Source organism: Equus caballus, unplaced genomic scaffold (genome assembly GCF_041296265.1).
Source record: "Equus caballus isolate H_3958 breed thoroughbred unplaced genomic scaffold, TB-T2T haplotype2-0000451, whole genome shotgun sequence".
Lineage (NCBI taxonomy): Eukaryota > Metazoa > Chordata > Mammalia > Perissodactyla > Equidae > Equus > Equus caballus.
Window position 1 is genome coordinate 1219860 of NW_027221893.1, and position 13235 is coordinate 1233094.

At 43.4% G+C, this 13235-nt stretch overlaps 1 long non-coding RNA gene and 1 pseudogene across 1 annotated transcript; both read left to right on the plus strand.

The window, feature by feature from the left end:
- LOC138922105 (heparan sulfate glucosamine 3-O-sulfotransferase 4-like) overlaps positions 1–13235 on the plus strand; it is a 144871-nt pseudogene that overhangs the window by 2175 nt on the left and 129461 nt on the right.
- On the plus strand, positions 1906–12144 carry LOC138922119 (uncharacterized). Its single transcript, XR_011435201.1, has 2 exons — positions 1906–4184; positions 5227–12144. It is a non-coding gene; the product is annotated as an uncharacterized lncRNA (long non-coding RNA).

A 13235-nucleotide genomic window follows, 5' to 3' on the forward strand; every position in this document is an offset into this window, starting at 1 on the left:
AGCTAGATTGACTGAAGGGCTTTGAGATCTGGAATCTCTCAAAATCGCCCTCAAACGTATTTGCGTCTCTGGAATCCGACTTTAGTATTTTCAGGTTAGAGCAAAATGAACAGGGAACAGTTAAAAAGATGATGCTGGCGAGTTTTGGCTTGCTAGAAAAGACTGAGGATGTTCCCCATCTCCAGCAACCCTGGGTTGCTTTGGCATCAGGAGCATCAAGGTCTGCACGACAGTCGGTGCCCTAAGAGTTTTTACATCCTGCACCCCTGCCCTTTCTAGCCGTCGCCTCCTTGGCAACAGATTAGAGCTTCTGTCTTGTGAGATGTTCATCTCCCTTGTCTTCCACCGTCTCCCAGCGGTGAGGGAAAGGAGAGGAGAGTAGAAAGTTAAGTGCAGGTAAAATAACTTAGTGATCCGGCTTTCTGGCCCGCCGTAACATTTAAAAAACACTGGAGCAGTTGCCCAAAAGGCAAATCTCCTTTACTCCCCCCCCCCCCCTTTTTATCTCTTTCTGAAAAACATCTGGATGGCTGGTCCCATCTCTGTTGCGTCTCAGTAATTAATTGGAATTGTCAGACAAACACAGGCTTTGTCAGCTAAAGTGGTATTATCATCTTCACAAGGCCAATAGGTAAAATAAGGATTGTTTCCTGACGAGTTGCCTTGCTGTTGAAGAGATGTGCTTTCTAAGTTTAAATTGCAGCCTGCGACAGTTTTAGAAATAACCTGACTTCAGAAATATATAGTAAATGTGTATTATATAATAATATATATTGCTATATGTGTGTATTATATAACATCTATTATATATGAATATATAATATGTATTGATTGATTTCTTCCGCTTTAGAAAATACGCCTTATGCTTTCAAAGCTTGAGAAAAAGTAGACTTAGGCATAAACATTCCAGCAGGTTAAATGGAAACAGCAAACGTGTCTGTTAATGTCTCGTCTGTTTCAACAGACGAGTTGCAACATTTTAGGAGGCTTCAAACAGCCCCTTCCTATCAAAACAGAAACCAGTCAATGCCTGCTTGAACTGGAAAATCAGTATTTATAACATTGCAAGTCATGGCTTCGAGTTTGCGATTATAATTAAAAAGGTGTCAGGATGATTAATGCAACAACAGCAAACCAGAGAAGGAAGGGGATGTTTGGGAAGGTTTCGGTTGTTTAATTGTTGGTTGTAGGAATGTTCTGATTTCTGCTGTGGGGCAGCTTCAGCCCTATGAGGGTCACTGTGGTCTTTTCCAGTTCTAATTTTAAAGCTGTGTATCTTGTGAGAAGTGTCAGATGCCATTTGGGGGAAAGGAAGGCTTGAAGATCAGATCTTTCCAACGTGTGTTGTGTTGCTTTGTGGCAGCTGGAAATAGAGATGGGGGTGTTTGACTCAGGTGACTTAAAATAATGTTGATGACGTGTGCGTGGTGGAGTGTGTGTCAGGAAGTCCCATCGTAGGGTCCGGAGAATTTTCTGAATGAAAGGATAGAAGATGCCAGATTTTCTCATGTTGTTTTACACTGTGGCTGGGAAAGGAAGGTATGAACCGGCCTCGCTGTCATGACATGGCTACTGAAGATGTCATTCCAGCTCGGTGGTACTCTCAGCCATCACTTGTGGTATTTGGGCCTTGTGGTATTGGGTGTCAGTATTTGGTAGCCACCTGTAGAACTGTTCCACTGGAGAGGTGTGGACAGAACTGGATCCTCTTGTTCCTCACTTCAGAGGACCATGCGGTGTCTCTGTGTCCTCGATCTGCTACGCCAGTGACTTGCCTGTGGGAGACCCTTATGCTCAGTGGTGCCGATTGGAAGTGCGGGAGGAGAATCTGTCTAACACAGAGGTAATCATTAGCCACCCAAACCTGGCTGTTGAGAAGACTCCCAGAAACCCCTTGGACCTGCAGGAGCCAAGTGGGCTGGCACTGGCCTTGGACCGCTCTCCAGCCTTATGAGGGACAGCAGTGCTTTGAGGACATTTGTGGGAATTTTACTTGCTGCACCTCTTCAGGCTCCTCTCTCTCCCATGTAGGAAGAGGGGATGACAACCTCACTCTATTGTGGAAAAGGAAACAGTGGCATTGATTCAAACCAGTAACAGAAACTCTTCCTCTTGGTTCCCTGGTGCAACTGTGTCTTTTCAGTGGTGGCATCACTACTTAAATGGTTATACCACGTATTCTGCCTGAAATCTTACTCTACTGTTTAACTGGTTAGAGATCCACAGGTTAATTAAAGGCTTTGATTTCCCCCCATATATTTATTTTGTTTTTGTTTTTCTTTTCAGTGTGTTTCCCAATAGCCTACTAATTCTGCTAGTGTTTCTGTTCTGGTTGTGTTTTCAGCAAGAGGGAGAGCGAGAAGAAATTGGGGCTGCTCTCGGCACAGCTGGCTTGGGGTTTCCTCATATCCAACTAGGCAGCCCTAGCAGTTTTATTTCTGGTGTCACTCCAGCTGTGTCTAAATCTGGGTTTTGCTTTCTTCTGTGCTGTTGATCTAACGTGAGTCAAAGACACATCTGAGTTGAGAACATGTGCATTGGATTTTCAGGGCAGGATGGACTGATGGATTAGGATGTGTGTGTTAAAGCTATGGAGAAGCAAGCCTCAGTTGGTGGATGGACAGAGGCCAGTGATTAATAAGTGGGAGTAGATTAAACCCTCTATTCCTTCCTCTGTCCACCCCCCAAATAAAAGGGTAAAGCCAGAACACACCTTTCAGTATGAGCTGATACATTCTGGCTGGGCAGAGACCTGAACTCTCCTAAGGGATGGGACCTTGTGGCAGGCCAACTGGCTGCCACGGCAGAACTCATCAAAGTGACAGAGACGACTCGAGCTGTGGCCTCCCTCGTGGTTTACAGACTGAACAGTAACCGTGACCACTTTGCTCTGGGAGCCACTCAGCTCCAGGGTGCTGAGAAGGGACCCTCCACGGTTTCCAGTTGTCTGCAGTGGTAGCAATTAATAGGCAGGTCCCGTTGGCTGGGGGAAAATAACTCAGGAAAACAGCTTCAGTCATGCTCATGCCACACAGAGGAAAGTGGTCAGCACCATTATTCGCATGTGGTATTTGGAGAGAATGAAAGAGGACAATGGAAAGGCGCTGGCATTGATTGAATGCCTGTGATTGTGGTGGTTGGTGCTTCACAGACATGTTATCACATCGGGGTGTCATGATGAGGCTGTGAGTTAAACAGCAACATTCCTGGTTTACACTCCAGGTGGCTTCCGGAGGGTGAACCACTTGCTGAAGGTTGCTCAGCTGGTCAGTGGTTGAGTTGACCACATCTGTCCAATTTCACAGTGCTGGTTTCTTTCCCTGTACCACGCTGCCGCACAGAAAGTACTAGAATGTGTTTTCCTTCTTTCATTCAACAAACACTTAATAACGTTTACCGTGTGCCCAGTAGTGTTTTAGGTACTGGGGATAAAGTGGAGAAGAAGACAGAGGGAGGACCTGTTCTCGTGGAAATGGCATCTTTTAGTAGGGCGTTAGGGGAGACAGCAAACAAACGAGTCATTCTTTTAACCTTTTTAATGTGGCTGTGGAAAACTTAAAATGACGCTTGTGACTCCCATTGCATTTCCACTGGGCAGGGCTCCTGTAGAGCAGTGCTTTTTAAACTTGAAATGCACATGGATCACCTGGGGTGTTGTTAACATGCAGATTCTGATTCAGCAGGTCTGGGGAGGGGCCTCAGACTCTGCATTTCTAACTTCCCAGTTGATGCTGATGCTGCTGATCCCTGAACCTCACTTTGAGAAGCAGGAGTCTAGAGAGTAATTGGGGTGTGTGTGTGTGCATTCACAGATGTTATTTTAAGTCAAATGGTTAGGGGAAACCTCTCTGTGGAGGGGATGTAAATGAAGTGAAAGAGTAAGATCCTTCCATGTGGAGATCTAGGTGGAGAGGTTTCCAATAGAGGGAACAGCAGGTACAAAGGCCCTGAGGTGGAAACAGCCCTTATGGCCTTACAGAGTGTTCTTTCATTACTTCAAAAGCAAGGTGTTTGTAGCTGGACAAAATTGGGTTTTGCAACTTACTAGTTAGATGGTCTTGGTTGGATAACTGATTTAACATCACTCATTTTCAGTTTGTTTATCTGAGAATAATTCCTTCCTTGCAGGATTGTTGAGAGGAATAAATGAAATAATAAAAGTGAATGTATTTTCTAAGCAAAAAGTGAGTATCCTAGACCAAAAATCCAAATGGACTCAACTGCTGGGTTTTTCCATTTCTCAAATCCTTTTGGTCTCATATGCCTTACCTTCTGTCACAGCTGTCTTAATACTGAGAGAAGAGTCTGTTATTGGGGGTGTTTTTAGGAAAAGTCTACTAATGATTGGCTTTGCAGTCTACATCTGCTTAACCTCTTAAACCAAGGGTCACCAACTCACATGCCTTCTGGGCCCACAGCGATTGTATAAATGAGTGAAATAGACCAGGTGGGGAGAAACTGGGACGCACATGCTCTGTCTAAAGGGGCAGCTACGCTTTTCCACGTGCAAATGTGGCATCAGGGTTATCAGATCTTCCACTTGGTAAGAGAAACTGGAAATCCAGTTTTTGATGTGAAATTATCTGGTGTTTAATGTTGGCAACAGACGGAAATTTCTTCCGAGCGCAGTGTGGGCCAGCACTGCAGACAAACAAAACCCACCTGTGGGCTGGGTACAGCCAGCCGGCTACCAGTCTGTGGCTCTGGCTTAAACTCATTTCGGAAAGTAACTGGCACACCCGTACCCTTTGTAGTTGTCAGAATTGTGGCTTCTGTGTGCTGTTTTAGGTTAGCGTTTTCCTCCTTTGCAGATTTTGCAAGAGCGTGGGGCAAATACCTGCCAGATACATTGCAACAACAGCAAAAGGAGCTGGGTAGAAAGAGGAACATTGAGGCAGAAAAGGACAATTCCCCCCAAAATTTCCCATTTGTTCCCAATGAACATTTTCCAGAAGTTGAGAAAATTTTCAGCTTTTCACTCGTTAATGAGGCAGTCCCCTATTTGATCCATATTGATAAACTATACTTATATAATAGGTTCTGGTCAGGTAGATTGAGTAAGACCTGAGAGTTAGAAAAATTGGGTTCTGGCTTTGCCTTGCCCCATCCTAGTTCTGTTGGGCGTCGGGTTACTTATATTAAATTGTTTCTTTCTCTCCTTTTCTTTTCTTTTCTTTTTTTCTAAATCCCTGTTTCTTTTCTGATGAGGTTGTATTGTCTCCGTAGGGCCCATTCGCCCACTAGAATGCTTTGGTTCTGGAGCAGACATCTGCGTTAGACCCTTCAGAGGAAGCACGAGAGCACTGTAGGAGCAACATTATTTGGAGCCTGTTTTTGTATCTCTGAGTCAGAATCCACTGCATCCTCCTTGTGTGACCTTAGACCAGTTACTTAATATCACCAAGCCTCCAGTTTTTTGTCTGCAGAATGGGCTCAATGTTACTTACTTGCAAGTGATTATGTGAGGGTGAAATGAAGCGGCCCTTAAAAAGTGCCCCCACGCAGAGTGTGTGACATGATGAATTTCTTCTTCTCCTTCTCTCCTCTCTCTCCTAATTTTCCTTTTCCTTTGCTTTTCTCCTTCATTTTCCTTCAATTCCTTCCTTTTATCCTGCCTATCAGTATGGAGGGCCCTACAGAGAAAGCTGTAATGCATTTTTCATTAACAAATCGTCTTTCATTTCAAGATTATGTCTGAATGAGGGATTTCAAACCCTGAAGCGGCTCTTAAGTAGCTCTCCAGAGAATAATCCAAACCAATTCCAGAATTTGGTCTACCGTGACATGAGCCGAAGGAGGAGAAGAGTCTGATTTCCTGGGGTACCTGCAGCCAGCCTTCTCCACTAAGGGGACGGGGTATGGAAGGGAGCAGGCTCTCGGGGCTTTCCTGCTCACATGTTCTTGAGCCCACAGTAGGAATGGAGGCCGCCTGCAGTGGAGAGGGACTGAGGCATTTAGAATGCCGAGGGCATGCTTTGCCTTCCATTTTTCTGCAGAGCTGAAGGCACTGGAGAAGGCAGGACTGTTCGAGAAGACCCCGCCAAACTCCCTACGTTGCGATTTGGCCACTTTCCCTGGAGTTCTCTGGCCATCAGAACATGATTTAATTATTTTAACTTTTGTAACTCATACCAGGCATTTTTAGTTTTAAATTGAGTCAGGAGAGGGGCCTTGAGACTTTAGGTGAATGAGAGATTGCTAGGGTTGTGCGTTAGAGAGTTTTAAAGGTTTTGGGTTTGCATAATGGATGCTATTTCTGAAACTGATTGAACCACCGATCTTTCAAGTCATCTCTTGATTCCATTGGTTTCTGCGGCTCGACAAGCTCCTCTAGAACTGTTTTGGGAATTTCAGTCTGAAATTATAATTCACTAAGGGAGCTTTTCAGCCCATCTTGCCATTAATTAAAAGCAAGCGGTTGATGATTTTTTTCTTAACACTCACTAGTTAGGGTTGCCTACCTTTACTTTTTTTTTTTTCAGTCTTTATTTAAGAATGTGTAAAGCATATTTACAGGGAAACAAAGCAACACATCAATTAGGCAATACTTTTTTGGTTGTGAATGATAGAAATTGAGCTTAAATTATTATAAACGAAAAAAGATGCTTTATTGGCTTATGTAATTAGGAAGTCTGTGGGGTAAGTGGCTTCAGGAAAAGCTGAATCCAGGGGCTTGAATGATTTGACAAGGTCTCTGTCTCTTTCCATTCTTTGCCAGGTTTGTCTCTACCTTGCCTCATTCTCAGATAGGTTATCTCACTACATTTTAGGCAAGATGGTAAGCAGGAACCCATACAAACATTATATGTTTATTTAATTCTTTTGGAAGTAATATATATTTTTTAAATTGAGAGATTTATACTTTCCCCCAAATTACAGAATTGTTAAATCTCATTATGGAAGTCTCTAGTGTATTGTTTTTTTCTGCATTGTGTTGAATTGTAAATGCTATTGAAAATTCCAGAAATATAAAATTTTCTAAATTTTATAGTCTCTTTTCTTGGTCTCTTGAAAATTTTCAGCTAGCTCTATTCACGTAAAAATACCCTCAACCAAAAGCAGTAGTAAACCATAGAGAAGGAAATAACTTCTCCATTAAAAAAGGCTCATATGAAATGACCACACATTCAAGCAAAGCTGAGTTCCCGAAGGCCAAGAAGATTCCGTGATGGATTGCCTCTAAAGGAGAAGCGTAGACCCATATTTTCATGAGTACGGTTTTGCTGATCTAAAGATGTATGGGCACACTGAACAAAGTACTTTACTTATAAATGTAAGTTCACATTTGTGATGTCTGATCACTGAGATAATTAATAATGAGGCTACATGAAACTTAGGGTAGATAAGTGATTTGGAAAAAATTTTTCTTAAGAGCTTCTGCAAGAAATTCCTGGAGATGCCTGTGGTCCAGGTTGGGTCATGTGCTCATTCCTAAAGCTGTCGTTGTGTAGTACCCTGATCGGGCCTGGCTGATGTAGCCACCCCTTTGGCCTGGAGTGGTGGGGGGAGTAAGCAACCAGGGCTAATCCCATTGAGACCATAGGGAATAGTTTCCCCATGAAGATGAGGTGTTCGAGGGTTCTGTTGCTAGAAGAAGTGGGGACCAGTCTAGCCACATGTTTATTAAACCTATAAAGATCTACTTGGGACAGGTGTATGATCTCTCTGAGTATTTTAACCCAGAAAGAGGGACAAAGGGTTAATTTTGGGAGGTTCCATGCACTTGTTATTTTAGTTATTCATTTATTTATTTATTCATTAAACATGTATTGACTTTCAACTTTGTGCTGGGGCAGACATGAATCAGTCATGGCCAGTGATCTGAAAGAGCCTGCAGAGTGGAGAAACGGACAAGTGAATGGTTAGCTCACAAAGTAATAAAAGTCCTGACACAGTGGGGTTTATTCCAGGAATGGAAGGATGGTTCAATCTTAGGAAATCTGATAATTTGACTTATAATTTGACTTATTCTTAATATGGGTAAATGAGAAAAATTCTGTGAATTATTTGATGGATGCTAAAAGGCATGTGATTAAATTAGCATCTATTTCTAATTTTTAGAACAACTCCTAATAAAGTGGGATCTTACCCAAAGCCAGCATCATCTTTTTTTTTTTATTAATGTTATGATAGATTACAACCTTGTGAGATTTCAGTTGTACGTTATTGTTAGTCATGTTGTGGGTACACCTCTTCCCCCTTTGTGCCCTCCCCCCACCCCCCCTTTTCCCTGGTAACCACCGATCACATCTCCTTGTCAATATGTTAACTCCCACTTATGAGTGGAGTCATATAGAGTTCATCTAAGCCAGCATCATCTTTAATGGTGTAATACTAGAAACATTCCCATTAAATCCAGAGCAAGACTAGAATGCCCATTATCATCACTATTATTTACCATTGCTCAGTAATTAATAGATGATGCAGTTAGATACAAAAAAGAATAAGAAAGGGGGAGGTAGAATTATCACCATTTGCCAGTAATTTCATTTCTTTTGGAAAATCTAAGATAACCAATCCCCCCATGAATCTATTAGAAACAATAATAGGGTTCATTAAGGGCACTGATGAGGAAATTACTATGCAAAATCTGTAGTTTTCCTACATGCCTACCCCAACCGTTTTGAAAATATAATGAGAGAAAATATTCTATTTATAGAACCAGCCAACCAAACAGAATAACTTGAAATATATTTAGCAAAAGTTGCAAGGGACTTGTAAGAACCAAATTTTAGTACTTTATGGAGGGCCATCAAAGAAAGAGGAGTAAATGGAAAGTGACCTCTTTCTCTTGGCTGGCATGTCTTTTTTCCATCCCTCCCCCCCCCCCTCCCTCTCATCTTGTCCCTGGCTCTTCCCTCCTCCCTCCCCCCTCCCTCCTCCTTTCATTAGAGTTCTTTGCTGCTAAGTTGAGGGTGTGTTTGAGAGTGGTCTGAAAGTATTGGTTATATGAACGTGGCGAAAATGTTATACTTCATGTATAAAATTCCCTTACTTTCCACATTACGGAGAAGATGGTAAGACAGCTGTTACTGTTTAGATTCATAAACAGTGGGGTGGGTGCTGATTGTTTTCTATCCCAATTCAGGGGTGGTAGGACTGTGCCAAGGTGTGGATTAATAGTTGAATTGGTGTAAATCAGTAAATTTACATGCACTCCTGTTGTTGCAAAGCAAAAGTCCAGTCAGGGACAAGTGATGGTTATTCTCAATGGGACAGGGAGATGACGGTGTAGATGGGAAAGAATAATGGTGGCGGTGGTAGTGACAGCAGTGGTGATAGACACATATTGTATTCCTGTGTGTGCACCAGGCTCTGCTCCAAGCAGTGGAGTCATTCAGTCTTCAGAGGACCTGGCGAGATAGGCGCTGTGATTTTACAGGCGAGGGAGCTGAGGCACAGAGAGGTCAAGTAACTCACTCGAAATGTGGAGTTGGCATTCAGACCCAGGTGTTTGGCCACAAACATGCAGCATTTCCTTTTATTTGTTTCAAATCTCTTTCCCACTGGAGGTGGTGTCTTCCAGCATCACGGGAGTGAATAATCACTGCTGGCGTTCCCTTCTAGGAGCTTGTGATTTTCTGCATGCAGATGGACTGCTTGCCTACCAGATGGGCTAATTGAGGCGGTCTCGGCCCAGCAGCAAACTGTGGCAGTGGCTTCCATTCTGGGACCAGGCTCATTCCCACTGTTCCCTTCTCCTGAAATACTCGGCCCCAGATCCTTAAACTACCCTTGGCTCCTTATCTGTCCTTCAGGTGTCGGCTCAAATTTCAGCTCCTGGAAAATACCTCTCCCAGTTACCTAATTTAAAGACCCTTTTCCACGTCTGAGCTTGTGACGCTGTTTTATTTTCTTCAGAGCATTTACTGCTTTCCAAAATCATGCTACTTAGTTACTTCTTCCTCACCAGAAGGCAGATTACATGAGAGTGGGGGTCTTGTCCATCTCGTTCCTTGCCGGTGCCCAGAACAGTGCTTAGCACCCAGCAGGCACTCCGTCATGGTAGTTTATTAATCACTAATTCTGAATCAATGAATTAATGAATGGAAGGAGGGCCTGCTGTGTGCTAACTTTTCTTGCAAAACTCCAGGCTTCTGAAAAGAAATGACACTCAACGTTTCTTGGGAACTCTGGCTAAGAATTGTTGTCAGCTCTTTCACGTCCTATTTTTGCAAGACTATTTTGGGTACAAGAAAGAGAAACCCACTCAAACAAACCATGTGGGCTCAGCAGTCTCCCACAAGCTGCCTACCACACAGGACATCACCTCCTTTATTCCTCACTGCAGCCTCGTGAAGTCGAGACTTTCTCATCCCAGTGTTACACAGAAAGTGAATGTGACCTGGAAGGGCGGGCAGGAGTCCCAGGGTCACACAGCAGGCTGGCACAAGCCAGGTGTCTTCACTGTAACGTGGCTTTTGGTTCCTGGCCTTTGTTGCTGATGCTGCCGAAGTTTTAGAAGAGTTCAATTACTCCCGATAGACCGTTATGCTCTAAGAGTGGATTATGTTTCTCTAAATGCGTTATCGAAATTACATAGTTGGCATTTAACAATCAAAACATTACGCTGAAGTCCGTGTTTGATATGTCACTCACTGTAGGTACAGGGGCACCCTTCCCGGTGCCTCCTGGCTGAGCCTTCTGCAGGGGGCTGGAGGGTTGGGAGTCGCTGGAGCTGAGGAAGTATTTGAGCCTAACTGCCTGAGCGCCTCTGTCACAGGGCAGTTGGACTGTTTGGAGCCATGTTGTGTTTTGAAAGAAAAAGCTGAACCTGAAGTCAGAATTAAGGCTTTGAGTCTGAGTTCTGTGTCTACCTTGCCTTGTGCACATAGGTAAGTGTTCAGCCTTTGAGCTTCTGTTTTCTTATCTCTCAAACGGGAGTACCAGTCTCTAATAATTCCGTGGTGCTTTTGCAAGGATAGAATGATGATGCTGTGCTGGGATCTGCTTTGTCTACGTCTGTTAGTTGTTATTAATCCATGCACGTTTTCGTGAATTCCCCCAGGTAACTGGTTTTCTGGAATATTGCCCTCCAGGGAGTACCTGAAATACAGGACGAGCATTCTTATCATAAAGTTAGATTAAGAAGTTTAATTTACAGAAACTATTATACACCATGGATATCAAACATCGTGAGGGCAGACTGCATAAAGATCCTGGAATTCTGGAGAACCTCTGTCTGCATAACTCTTTCACCCAGCTCAGGACCACTGATGCGTCATTCTTTTGTACTGAAAACGTAAAGAGCGGTGGGGTTTCTCATGTATGCCTCCAAAAAGAAATTCTTATTTTAAACAGTGCAAGATGTATTTTAGATCCTGTCTATCTTTCCATTGTCTGTGGCCGTGGGTCCTCTGATTCTCTCAGAAGGAGGACGGATGCAGGAACCGTGCATTGCACAATTTTCAGGACAGATTTCATTTCCAATGCTCACGTTCGCCGTAGGCTCACTTAGATTTCTTATTGGTACCTTTACTTTTGAGTTGGAGGGTACCATCTATGTAAGAACACGTACATACCACGGTTAGAGCAATCCTACCTTCCCTTCAGTTTGCAGAAATCTCAGCTGTCTAGCAAAAAGGCATATGCAAATTGTTTTATTTTCAATGGCTAAAGATTGGAAACCGCCTCAGTATATATCAGTATGAGACTGGTTAAATAAATTATGGCATGTCCACAGAAGGGCTGCAATGCACTGTTCCAAAGAATGGGACAGCACTGTGCTGATAGACATGAAGCGATCTCCGGGGTCCATTGTGGATGACAAAACCAGGGTGCAGAGCAGAGAGTGGTGTAAATCCTTTACACCGTGAACTTCTCTTTTTAAAAAATCATATGAGTGTATTTCTTCAACTGAAAATAGGTAATGGAGGGGCCGGCTCCGTGGCCGACTGGTTAAATTCCTGTGCTCCGCTTCAGCAGCCCGGGTTTTCGCCAGTGTGGATCCCGGGCGCAGACACGGCACCGTTGATCAAGCCGTGCTGAGACGGTGTCGCACGTAGCAGGACTAGAGGGACCTACAGCTAGAATATACAACTATGTACTGGGGGTCTTTGGGGAGAGGAAGAAGAGAAAAAACAAGATTGGCAACAGATGTTAGCTCAGGTGCCAAGCTTTAGAAAAAAAAGTAAAAAAATAAAACTAGGTAATGGAAAAGAGTGAAGATTTGTAAGCGTCTAAGATATTTTAGCAAAAACGTCCACCAGGAAAACTCGGTTGTCTAATGTTGATAGTGTATTGGTTTTGCTTGAGAATTGCGTGCTGAGCTCTCCCAGGGTGGAGGGAACCCTTGGGGATCAAATAGGCACTTGGAAAGAGTTCACCTCTGAGAATGTCCACTTCCGCCCAGTCTACACCTAGGGAGGACCTGCGTCATTCAGTCATACTTAACCCATTTAGAGGCAGCCTCTTTAAAGCTGAGTTATGCCAGTCGGTACATCTCATGACTAGAATTATGATCGGCTTCTAGGGTTGCTGATCATTCAAGTGTTTTATGGAAGACTAAAACTGGGGAAAAACACATGCACACTCTCACACACCCGTGCACGCACTTTAAAATGATAAAGTCAGTATTTATGACTTCAACATTATGGACCTCGTGGAAGAGCTGGGGTGGGCTTGAAGAGAGGGGGTTTGGCTCAGCGTGGAGACCCTGGAAATGTGTATTAGACACTTCACAGCACTTGTCACCTGTATTTAATCCTACTCTTCTATTCTGATTGGATTTTCGGTAGGTTTATGTTCAGGTTTTAGCGTCATTCTGACCCAGGCTCAAATCTCAGATCTGCTAAATCCTAACTCTGTGACCTTGGGCTAATTGCTTGGCTTCTCTGAACTTTATTTTGTGATCTTGCAAAGTAGACAGTGTAATACCTTTACTATAAGGCTGTTGATTGGGTTAAGGGAGATGAATTATACAAAGTGCCTAGCCTCATGGCATCCCCTGGTAGATACTGATTAATTGATAAGTGTGTCTCCTTATGATGATGTTCTGGGAAGAGAGGCCTTCTGTTAGGAAGGTGTTAGTGGGAATTAAAGAAGATCTCTGCAAGGCTGAGAGGGCCAGAGCAACAACACTTTCAGGAACAAGGAATCAGAGACCCAGTGGGGGAAGCAGCTGTACAAACCAAGATTCCAGAAGAATTTCTCACATCTGTTTCTCAGTAATGATAATTAAATTTAAAATCCTTGAAATGTCCTATGGAGTTTGGGAGGGCATCAAGGAAGAATCT